Here is a 12,951-nt window from a genome sequence, read left to right as displayed (position 1 = left end):
GTGTTTTGTGAAATGCTGTTGTGTTTTGTGAAATGCTGTGGCGTTTTGTGAAATGCTCAGTGGCGACTGGTCATTAGGGGCAGGTGGGGCACAGCCCCACCTAGTGTCAGCAGAAAGTATTACAAATAATGATTACAAAAATGCAAAAAAATAAATAAAAAAATATATAAAATATATTTTAAGATCATGTTTAATCATCTGATTCGTCTGTACATTGCTGTTTTAGTCTGTGTTCTTCTAATTAGTGTGTCTACAGTCACAGTGTGTGCCTATTGAGCTGTTTAGAGCCATGTGGGACAAAACCTGATTATGCCCCTTCCTCTCGCTGTGAAGTGAACGTGACTGTAAAAACTACACTGCGCATGCTCAGAGTATTTTGTAATGTAATGTGTGTGGCAAAAAAATAATGACCAGAGGGGCACGGAGCTACCATCCCCACCATACGTCATCTCAAATCATTCAGAGCTGATTGGCTGTAAGTACGTGTGCCGCGAAAAGTGTGCTGTGTGAAGAGGAGACGAGAGAGCTGCAGTGGCGCGTCCTAAAACCAGGAAGTAAGCACAAAAAAGCAATGAGATTTCTCCAGAGGATTTTAGAAAATAGCTCGAAATAAGATCTGTGGGAAACGTACCTGTTAGATAAATGCACGTTTTGATTAGCCGGATAACATCCACATGTCTACCCTACTTTTATAATTTTTTTATCATAAATCTATGGATTAGATTTATGATAGACTTTTGAAACTACAAGAAGATAAGGAGGACTTTTACAAAAAAGTAATAGAAATGTTTGTCCAGAAGGATAGGAAAATGGACTTCATCTTCAAGTCAAGGTAAGACCGCCATTTTATTGAAAATGGGATCTTACTAAGAGAGAACAATTCAATATTTAAATGATAAAATTACATTTTTTGGGTATCCTTTTGTTGAACTGTCTGTTTAAAATTAATCGAAGCATCAGACAAAAAAAGCTTTTGAAAATAATATTATATTTTGGTTTAGGTCAAAATATAATATTTGTAAACCTGAAGAGTCAGTGCCAGTGCCTCACCAGCCATGAACCTCACTGCACGTCACTGCAGAAGCTTATATATAGACATCTAAGTTTTTTGTGCCCCACCACTTTTGTACATATAAAAACGCCACTGGAAATGCTGTTGTGTTTTGTGAAATGCTGTTGTGTTCTATTTCATACTTACTGACCGCCAGAGGCGGTGCTTTAGCACTGGATATCTTCTGTCTCGCGCATGCGTAGGTCGAATATTTATATCAACAAAGTCACGTGTGACCTCGTATGACCCCGGATGGCATAAGTTCCGGTGTTGTCAACGAGTTCAGTTCTTTTTCATCTTCTCGCTGCGCAGGTTACTACTTTATGAGTAGAAGCCAAGCTAGCTTATTGAAAATTCTAGCTCATCGCCTGTAGCCTTGCGATCGTCTCGATCGGAGCTGCGGGCTAGAAACGCTCGCCCTCCAAAGGCTGCGACGAGCTGTCCGCCCTCCCAAGGGAGGGGACCGCGGTGTTCACCGCTCGGACCCCAGGAGCTCCGGACCGGTAAAGAGCGGACGCTCCTGCACGTCAGCCGTTGAGATCGCTACCATTTATCACTGATTGTGCTATCTATTCTCAAGCTAATGAGACAATTGTGTACAAGTTAGCCTCGCTAATTTGTTACTGCGCTAGTGAAGGGAGCGTCTCCGCCCCCCTCTCACCGCATACATTGTTTCCTTACCTGTTCTATCGTCCAGTTAAGCTGAGTGTTTTCGTTCAAGCTAACTGTTACGGCACTAGTGAAGGGAGCGTCTCCGCCCCCCTCTCACCGCATACATTGTTTCCTTACCTGTTATATCGTCCAGTCAGCTGAGTGTTTTCGTTCAAAGCTAACTGTTACGGCGCTAGTGAAGGGAGCGTCTCCGCCCCCTCTCACGCATACATTGTTTCCTTACCTGTTCTATCGTCCAGTTAAGCTGAGTGTTTTCGTTCAAGCTAACTGTTACGGCGCTAGTGAAGAGAGTGTCTTCGCTCCCCTCTCACAGCTCACAATTAGTTCCTGTTCTATCATCCAGTTTGCTGAGTGCTCTCGCTCAAAGCTAACTTGCTACAGTGCTAGTGAGGAGAGTGTCTTCGCTCCCCTCTCACGGCGCACAATTGGTTATTTTATTTAATCGTTTAATTGACAGGGACAATGCACTGTAATGAACACTTAAAACATTTAAATGTGTCAAGCGTAACAGTGCCAGATTTAGCTTTGAGCTATTTTCCATTCCCTCACATAAAACATTTAAGGAAATTACTTTTTACAAACATGGTAAAAAGAACAAAATACATGATATGCAAAGAGTGGCAACGACATATAAAGTGTTCCATCCTCCAGTTAGCTGAGTGCTCTCGCTCAAAGCTAACTTGCTACAGCGCTAGTGAAGAGAGTGTCTTCACTCCCCTCTCACAGCTCACAATTAGTTTCTGTTCTATCTTCCAGTTAGCTGAGTGCTCTCGCTCAAAGCTAACTTGCTACAGTGCTAGTGAAGAGAGTGTCTTCGCTCCCCTTTTCACTGCACACAGTTGGTTCCTGTTCCATCCTCCAGTTAGCTGAGTGCTCTCGCTCAAAGTTAACTTGCTACAGCGCTAGTGAAGAGAGTGAATCCGCTCCCCTCTCCCTGCACACAGTTGGTTTAATGCCCGTTCCATCCTTCAGTTAGCAGAGTGCTCTCGCTTAGGCTAACTCGCTACGGCACTAGTGGAGAGAGTATTCCTGCTCTCCTCTCACGGCATAAACCCATTAACTGACTTCATTTTTTCTCACCCCAGTTAGCAGAGTGCTCACGCTCAAGCTAACTACTATTGTGCTCACTCCCCTCCACTGCATATTTGTTTCCTGGCCCAGTTATTTACACTCAGCTGAGTGCTCTAGCTATCGCTAGGTCTAACGGCTCTAACACCTGTATGGCTCCTCTTTAACCAGAGGATGGCCATGACCTTTGCCCCTCTTGTCTTGGCCTCGAGCATCTGAGGGAGGGCCTTTCGGAGGACCCGTGCATGAATTGCACCATCATGCCTCGTGCGGTAAGAGCTGCTAGACTAGCCGAGGTTGAACTACTGACTGAGGGTGGCCTTCCCCCTGCACAGTCGACTCCAGCCCAACCTACCCATCCTAGGCGTTGGGCCGCAGAGGCTGCGGGTGCACCGCCCAAGAAGAGGACTAAGCCTGATAGGCTGTCCTCCAGGGTGGACCTACTCACTACTGAGCTAGCCCAGGTGAAGTCACTCCCCTTGGCTCTCCATTCTGGTGCCCGTACAGAGCACGCCGCTGCACCCGATCCACTCTCGTCCAGACTTGTCGCCAGGTTTGGCCGGCACAGTCACCCTTATCAGGGACATGTAGGAGCCGGGGGAGCTGTTCGGTTCAGCTGCCGTACAGGTGCTCGAACGCCAGGCAACAGTTCTCAGCTCTTCGCAGAGACATGCCCTCCCCCCGGTAGGCCTAGAGGTTCCGCGTCTGCCTTCCGAGGCCGCTCCCATCCACCGGCTCACCCCGGTGCCCGTCATGGGCCTTAGCGCCCCACGAGGGGGCCGGCCCGCTACGGTCCTGTTAACTCGCCCCCAAGGCAGCCTCGGGATCCGGCCCCCCAGAGCCAGAGGCCGGGGGGAAAGGTACTGAGGGTCTGGGGCCGGCTGTTGGTTATTTCTCCCAGCAGCAGCTCAACTACTGGGTAGCTCAAGCTTCAGACCCCTGGGTGGTTTCCACCTTAACCCAAGGGTACAAGCTTCAGTTCCGACGCTGGCCCCCAGTCTACAGCCGGGTCAAGATGACCACCATAAGCGACCCGGCAAAAGAAATCGCCCTAAACCAGGAGCTGTCAGTCCTCCTTGCCAAGGGTGCAATCAAGCCTGTGGACCCTATCTCACAGCCCGGGGGCTTCTACTCAACCTACTTCCTGGTAAGGAAGAAAGGCGGTGGACTTCGCCCAATCCTCGATCTGAGGGGACTCAATAAGTTCCTAAAGATTTTACCTTTCCATATGCTGAGCACAGCGGACGTTCTTCGTACCGTGGCCAGGGGGGAATGGTTCACGTCCGTCGACTTGAAGGACGCTTATTTTCATGTGCCTATTGTGCAGTTTCTTCGCTTTGCCCTCAGAGGTCGTCATTTCTAGTTCAGGGTGCTCCCATTCGGACTCTCCCTCTCCTTAGACGACTGGTTAATCTGTGCACCATCCCGGTTACAGAGGACCCAGGACACGGCTCTCCTTCTCTCTCATGTCGCCCGGCTAGGCCTCAGGGTGAACATGGAGAAGAGTTGTCTGAACCCCTCTCAGAGCCTAACCTTCATTGGGGTGGCTCTGGACACAGTCACTCAACCAGCAAAAGCAGTGTTCTTGCCCCCACTCCTGGTGGACGTGATGCTTTATTCTAGCAGCAGCCGACTGGATAAGCTGTCCTGCTAAAACTTCTTTTTTTTCCAGCTAGGTGAAGGCAGTGCTCTCGCTCCCGCTCCCTCTGCTGGTAACATGGGTGTAGTTACATCCCTTTTGTGTTCGGCGAGTAGGAGCGTTGCTCTACTCTTTCCGTTCAGCAGGTAGCTGGTGAAGGCTGTGTTCTCGCCTACGCTGCATCTGGCATTCGTTATTAACTCAACCAGTGAGGGCGGTGTTCTCGCCCCCGCTCCTGGTAGACGCGCTGCTTCATTCTAGCAGCAGCTGCCTGGCTAAACTGCCCTGTTAAATGTCCTTATCTAATCCACCTAGGTGAAGGCAGTGCTCTCGCTCCCGCTCTCTCTGCTGGTAACGTGGGTGTAGGACATTTACATCCCTCTCTGTGTTCGGCGAGTAGGAGCATTGCTCTACTCTTTACGTTCAGCAGGTAGCTAGTGGAGGCTGTGTTCTTGCACCCGCTCCCGGTTACGCTGCATCTGGAATTCGTTATCAACTCAACCAGTGAAGGCAGTGTTCTCGCCCCCGCTCCTGGTAGGCGTGTTGCTTGATTCTAGCAGGAGCCGCCTGGCTAGGCTGTCCTGTTAAACGTCCTTGTTTAACCCAGCTAGGTGCGGGCCTGTCCATCTGCTGCACAGACTCTGCTGTGGGACGCCTTGGCGTCTCCCCAACAAGAAGGACCTCTTGTCTCAATTGGAGGGTCGGATGTGGCACCCCGACCCCTGCCACCTCCAGCTGTGGGTCTGGCCACTGGAGGGCCCGACCCACTGCTGAGCGACTGCATAGAGTCTGTCAGGAAGACTATTCTCAAATGCTAGGGCACAATCTACTCGTAGGCAGTACGAAAACAGGTGGAAACTGTTTTTTCTTTTGACTGGTGCCAAGGGCGAAATGAGGACCCAGTATATTGCTTGGTACCTACGACCCTTGAGTTCCTGCAGTCCCTCCTGGATGACGGCCGGTGTCCCGTTACCGTCAGGGTGTATGTGGCTGCTATATCAGCTCAACACGCAGGGGCTGACAACAGCACAGTGGGGAGCCATAGGCTGGTATCCCTCTTTTTAAGGGGGAGCTCTGACGCTTCGCCCCCCGAATATCCCAAGGGCCCCTACATGGGACCTGCCCTTGGTGCTGGATGCCCTATGCTCGCCTCCTGTTGAGCCTTTGTTACAGGCAGAACTGAGGTGGCTCTCAGTCAAGACTGCTTTCCTTCTTGCCATCACCTCAGCAAAGCGTGTAAGCGAGCTTCAGGCCTTGTCCGTGAACAGCTCGTGTCTGAGGTGGAACTCAGATGGCTCAGGCGTCACCTTATGGCCGAACACAGCGTTCCTCCCTAAGGTGCTGGCACGCTCTCATCTTAATCAGCCTATCCAGCTGGCACAGTTTGACCCCCCATCAGGAGAGGGGGAAGAGAGGTCGAGACTCCTATGCCCGGTGCGGGCCCTTAGAGCTTATGTCCAGACTACCGCAGGCATGCGTCAGTCTGAACAGCTCTTTTTGTGTTACGGTGGTCCTAGAAGGGGCTGTGCGCTCTCAAAACAGCGCTTGTCCCACTGGATCGTGGACGTCATTGCCTAGGCATACAGGGCGAATGACCGTCCCTTGCCACCCGAGTAAAGTGCCACTCTACCAGGAGTGTCTCCACGTCATGGGCGACCTTGAAAGGTGTGCCCCTGGAGGACATATGTGCTGCGGCCACATGGGCATCTCCGAGCACATTCGCCAGATACTACAGGGTGAATGTTGCCGCCCCTCACCCGCTGGGTGTGGTCCTCCTGCAGAGTCCGTCTAGGCCATCCTTATAGGTGAGTATTCAGACTTCCTCGTGACTCTGTTGGTATAGGTCATCCAGTGCTAAAGCACCGCCTCTGGCGGTCAGTAAGTATGAAATAGAACGATAGTTACGTATGTAACTACGGTTCTATGAATACTGGATGACCGCCAGAGTTCTTGGTCACTCGGAATTTCGTGTTTCCGCGAGAAGATTCCATAGGACTGAGCCCGTTGACAGCACCGGAACTTATACCTTCCGGGGTCATACGAGGTCACACGTGACTTTGTTGATATAAATATTCGACCTACGCATGCGCGAGACAGAAGATATCCAGTGCTAAAGCACCGCCTCTGGCGGTCATCCAGTATTCATAGAACCGTAGTTACATACGTAACTATCGTTTTCTGAAATGCTGCGGCGTTTTGTGAAATGCTGCGGCGTTTTGTGAAATGCTGTTGTGTTTTGTGAAATGCTGTTGTGTTTTGTGAAATGCTGTTGTGTTTTGTGAAATGCTGTAGTGTTTTCTGAAATGCTGTAGTGTTTTCTGAAATGCTGTTGTGTTTTGTGAAATGCTGTGGTGTCTTGCACTTCCGGGCCACCGTACTAAAGCCTATATTTAAAAAAAAATATGAATCCCATGAAAAAAATTATAACCAAACAAAATAAATTCCTCCTACACACAAATAAGCAAAATGCATGTTTGTTTTAAGAAAAGACTAAGCCTTTGTGTTAAATTAAACAGTATATTCGTGACCTGTTTTTACAGATTTACTCAAGATGTCCTCGGCTCTGCCATCCTTGTTGCTGTAAGGATCCTCATTGCTTTCAAAGAAGACGTCTAGATGCCTACAGCATGACAATGAGGTTTGTGGGATTCACAACAGGATGTTGGATGTGGCGAGGAAAAACTTTGTCCCCAGGTCTATTTCTCTTTTGTCAGTTTGGATAAGCTCTGAAGCAGGGCTTTAGCAGAGAGGCCCCTCTCTGTAATGTCTTTCCCACCACTTTCCTTTCAGTCCTAATCATCTCTTGACTTCACTCCTCTTCCTTCCTATCGTACTTCAGGGGCTTATTAATGTGAGGGATGTTTGTCACAAGTCTCTGAGTTAAGTCCAAAGTTTATGCCCTTTGACCATGACAGCCAGGGTAGAACATGTCACGATCACCACATCTCCTGCTCGTAACTCTCCGATGATCCTTTTAGACAAGCTGAGTTCAAATAAAAAATATTTTGAAACACAGCTCTGTGTCTCACTGTTGTCAATGATTAATGGACAGGGTCTTGAGATAACACAAAAGAAAGATTTGGGTAAACAAGTTTAGGCAACAAACATTTGCTATCCATCATGTCGACCAAGTGCTCTGATAGCCTGCCAGTGTTTGAAGAGGCTGTGTGAGGCCCAGTCGTGGCATCGATGATGGAGTTAGCAAAGAATGCAAGAAACCAACAGATCTTTATAAATAATTGGTGAGATTTGTTCGAGAAAATCAATAATATAGCACTTATTTTTACAAAAGTAAACGGAGGCTGTACACTGAAGAGGCCTGTTCACATATATTGCATAACATTTGTGGGGTATTAAGGGTTCAGCCCAAAACATCTGTTTGTGATATACAGTGCAATGCGGTTTTATCTCTATTGGATGCATATTTTGGATATGAAATGGTCCCTGGCCTAGCTCACTGATAGCCATGCTCCTTTCTTCACACAGTCTACAAAGCTAAGCTATTCTGATGGCATCTGCAAACAGCTAGTTACCTCCAGATATTGTCCAGTGTCTTAAAGCGCAATTACTTTTTTATTTCTGCATGTTTGCATCCTGTTTGTTTGTACTAATTGTTCTGTTTAGTGTTAGCAAGTCTGTTTACGGCTGAATATATCAATGCAGCAATGTTCTTTATCAGAACTATTAACAATGGAGGATCGGCTAAACCAGATGTTTGTTTGTTGTTTGTTTTTTCTGTCCTACAAGGCCCTCTTGTGTCCTTGCAGTTTCGTCATAGTTCAACAAGGTTTGTTGCTTGGCATTAACTCAAACCCCTGAGTCAGGCCAAGCATTTCAGAACCAGAACAAAACAGGCATCAATTGTGTGTCAACAATGTCCTGGGTAATTAATTCTACAATAATGCTTTGAGACACAACATTTTACAGCAAACTTCAATAAAGGACACACAACAGCTAAATCACATTTTATTACATTTGATGGCACTCATGCAAATTCCTACTTCTATCATGATGCTGTTGTAATTTAGAACTGTCACTCTTATTAGATGTGAACATCTGGCCTGTTTCGGTCACAGCCAGCTGGAAACTGTCCTAGTCTCGGTGAATGTGGACAAAGGATTAGAAACACAGGTGTTCAGGAAGTGAGCGTTTTCACCAAGGAAACTGAGGGCGGCCGTGCTGAAACGCACAGGGAGCCAGGCCACCGAACAGTAAAAGTAAAACTGACATCTTTACACAGAGCAGCTTGAGGACAAAGTGTATAATGATTAGATAAAGAGCATTTTCATCGCCGAAGAGTCTTGAAAGGAGGGACATTCCTACAACCTCACCAAACAGCAATAAATTGTCCAAAATGATAGGACTATGACAAATGTAATAGTTTCTGCAGGGATCTTAAAACATTGCATAAAGTAGAAAACCAGAAAAGTACGATATAACCAGTGAAAATCGCAGATGTCAAAAGCATTTTTTAAATAGTGTTAACAGCTTACTCTGTATGTTCACAAGTTATTCTTCACACCAGTGAAAACATTTGCTTCTGAAATCACGTCAGTTCTTTACTTGGCCCATAAGGGGCAGCGGAAACAAGCTGTAAACACAACACTGACATACTGTTTTATCACCTTTAAATTCACATGCATGGCAAACTGGTTAGCAACATGTAGCTTATATACTCATTACTCTTCCAACAACTATTGAAAATTAGCATATATTTGGAGTTGTGCTTCTGACCATCGGGAGAATGCAAACCCAAAATGATCTCTGCTTTAATATATAGATTTTTGGAGAATAACTAATGATCCAGTCCTGTAAGGGCAACTGGCTTCCAAATTCATCTGTGCTCATGCTATTTTCCAGAGCCATAGCGTGTATATGTAGTCACTGTCTGAATATCAATGCACTCATAAGTTCCACTTCACGTTATTCAACATCTTCTCTGTTAATATCATACACTCATTCACTTGCAGTACACATTATTCTCTATGTCTCTTTTGTAGAAATGGTTCCATAACTGTATTTTTTTACAAAATATCAAGTTTGATTTGCTTTGATTCTGTGTGCAGTCATTACAAAACCTCACTGTGCTGTACTAATCAGGATCAGGTATACTGTACAATGTCTATAAATAGAACTGTTAACGTAACCTGATCAAATTAACTGATTCAAAACATCTGACATTGTTGGAGTATTACACACCATGAAAGCAATATCACTACCTGAAAGTTTAAACTTTTGATAATTAGACCAATAAAAAATGGCTTGTGTATTTGGCTTGAGCGTTAAAGCAGGTTGGGTTTTTTTGAGTTTCCAGAAGAAAACCAGGAGAGCATAAGCTAACACAGACTTCAACACTCAAAGCATACTGCTCTGCGTGTGTGCCGGTCCAGCAGATTGACCATCGCCCCGTTTCACACAGTTTCCATGGACACAGGGGAAGTATTTCTGAGAACAACAACAGCCTATTATCTTCCTCTGTGTTCAGAAATGGCCAAAGATACACTTGAACCAAGTTTGGACATACATACAGCAAATACTTCCCTAATGTGTTTCAAAATCCATAGCATTGCAAATATGTGAAGAACACTGCAACCAGCCTTAATTTACTTGTTTCTTGTACCTTTTATATCAAATTAAATAGCACAAACATGAATCCAAGAATTGACTGTACCAACAACAAATAATAAAACAACAAAAATTTCCCCAATAGAGTGTTCAAAATAAACAATGGGCGATGAACCAATATGCCTAGTCAATATTTGTGTCAAATCACCCAACCCTACTGCCTGTTTGCATATCAATAATGACAAGTGATGAGATTCATCCATCATGAAATGCACATGATTTGAGGTAGTATATCCAAGGATTTTATAGGACTCTTTTTGGATCCATAAATGTGTTGAATTACATTTTGGTGGACATGTAAGTAAATAACTTGAAAGACAATGCACGTTTGTCCCTCGAGGTGTACTTGTTTGCCTCAGTCACTCTCAGAAGTTATTAGAAATATTGGCCACGAGCCAGTTTGACACACACAAGTACATTAATCAGCCTTAATTTACTTGTTTCTTGTCAATTTCATATCAAATTAAATAGCACACATGAATCCAATAATTGACTGTACCAACAATAAATAATACAACAACAGAAAATGTCTCCAAAAGAGTGTTCAAAATAAACAATGGGCGATGAACCAATAGGCCTATACTATAGTCAATATTTGTGTCAAATCACCCAACCCTACTGCCTGTTTGCATATCAATAATGAACAATTATGAGATTCATCCATCATGAAATGCACATGATTTAAAGTAGTATATCCAAGGATGGTATATGACAGTTTTCAGATCCATAAATGTGTTGAATTACATTTTGGTGGACATGTAAGTACATAACTTTAAAAGACAATGCATGTTTGTCCCTGTCAAGATGTGTACTTGTTTACCTAAGTCACTCATAGAAATTATTCGAAATATTGGCCACGAGCCAGTTTGACAGACACAAGGTTGTGTTTGATGGATGATCGCAAAACAAGGTTTGCATGCATGCAGTTGTGTCTGTGTGAGTACAGGATGTTTAAAATGTATTAAACACACACAATCAGATTATTTCCTTATACAAACATGTAGATCCCTTAAATTGTAAGCCACTGTTGGTCCATTATTGAGTTGTATTCATGTTATATTTAAAAAGCTTTGTTTCAATAATGTGTGGTACTCTATTAGCTTTGTATTTCTCACGTTGAGACCCAATTGTCACCAAGTACACATTGATTGTCAGGGAACACTTGGCCTTGACATGTCCTGCTCCACATTACAGTACCATTGTTCATTATTCTCTACTCCCTTAGCTTCTCCATCTCAAACCAGTCTCCCTTTTCCATCAATTACAAGGTGCCAAAGCAGCAGCAGGGAGGAGGGCTATTTGCCACTGAGCCTCTAACCTGTCACTCTGAGCGCTGACGTCCTATAAATGAGAATTAAGCCAGGGATTTTCTCCCTATAGGAGATTATGGAGAACGGCAGGAGCCATCACTCTATACTACCTTGGGTGTTCTTCTCTCAGAAAGACAGCTATTGTCACAACATCCCTGCCTCAAGCTGCTCTGCTCCACAGCCTGATAAGCGGCTGTTTGATGTGCTTACTTCAGACTATAGCAGGTGTTTTCATTCAGACATTTTGGCTGTTTCAGACGGCAGTTTAAGTAAAACATTTCATGCTTTAATAAATGTTGACCGTGTAAAACTACAGTTCATATATCCTGTAAACGCCATGTGTATAGTGGTAGAGAGCATGCAACCATTGGATGATAAATTAAGTCCATATTTAGGGTTTTTCTTTAAGCAATTTCAATTGAATTTTGAAATGATTCACTCAAAATGTCAAAAGATAGATACACTAATACATAATACAAAACAAATTGGTACATAAAGGGCAAACTACTTCATGTGTTGCCATAGAAAACCATCCAAAATAGAACTGAATTAAGTGGTTTTTGTTTCCTTATCTCTTGTTTGAAACGGTCAAATTTGTAATTTTGAAAACCAATTAAAACAACAAAAGTTCTACCAGAAGGTCCCTCCCAAAAGATTTCAGGAATCTTAAAAATCCCCTCTAAAATGCATTAATAACAAGTGTAAACTTGCTAGTTGGATTCTGGTTGCTGCAGTATTTCTTACTGAACGCAGGAAAGAAATACAGGGCTAAGGGCAGAATAAACCGAATAACAGTCCAAACACGAGGTAATTAAAGCTTGGCTGTATATGTGCTAGATTTTGTAAGTGCTGAGGCATAATTGGACAACAGAATGTACAGTATGTGAAAATGAGAGTTTAAAACCCTGAGGCTGTATTCATGAAGCTTCCTTCTACAAAGAGTCGTTCCTAGTGATGAAGAAAATTCTCAGAATCCTGACATGTGCTTAAAAAAAATTCCCCTTGAGTAGATCTTGTGTTGAATGTTATTAACAAAGCATCTTGGCCCTTATGAGAGGTGCTAAGGTGAAATGATTAGGAGTGCTGCATCCCCTGCAACCCTTGTGGTCTGCCCCACTAAACCACTGACACACAGTGAGGTTACCGTCTTGAAATGGTGGCAAACACTGAACAGACAGACAGACTGGTTTAGACATCCTTAACCATGCCATAATGTAATTGCTCGTGAAATGTAGACCTGCCTCCAGAGGCATCAGGGCTACAATGTGGTCATGCATTAGGGGAAACTTGACACCTGACACATGAGTTGTAGTTGTTTTTACGGTGTGCAGGGAAGAAAGGATATTTCACCCAGACTCTTTAGGACGGGTTCAGTCTAGATGAGGAGTGGGCGAACATCGAATGCCTGCCGAGCTGGCAAAAGACTCTGCCAGCCACGCTGCCTCGAGCTGTCCACCCACTCCACAGATCCTGATCCTCAGTGATGTGCCTGCAGCCTCTGCCTCCTTTAGCCACCATTCAGAAGCTCTTAGTCTCAGGTGTAAAGTCTGATTTCCATACAACATATTCAAACCTTTCTGTGTGCA

The sequence above is a fragment of the Trematomus bernacchii genome, unplaced genomic scaffold, assembly GCF_902827165.1.
Source record: "Trematomus bernacchii unplaced genomic scaffold, fTreBer1.1, whole genome shotgun sequence".
Classification (NCBI taxonomy): domain Eukaryota; kingdom Metazoa; phylum Chordata; class Actinopteri; order Perciformes; family Nototheniidae; genus Trematomus; species Trematomus bernacchii.
This window is presented reverse-complemented; position numbering follows the sequence as displayed.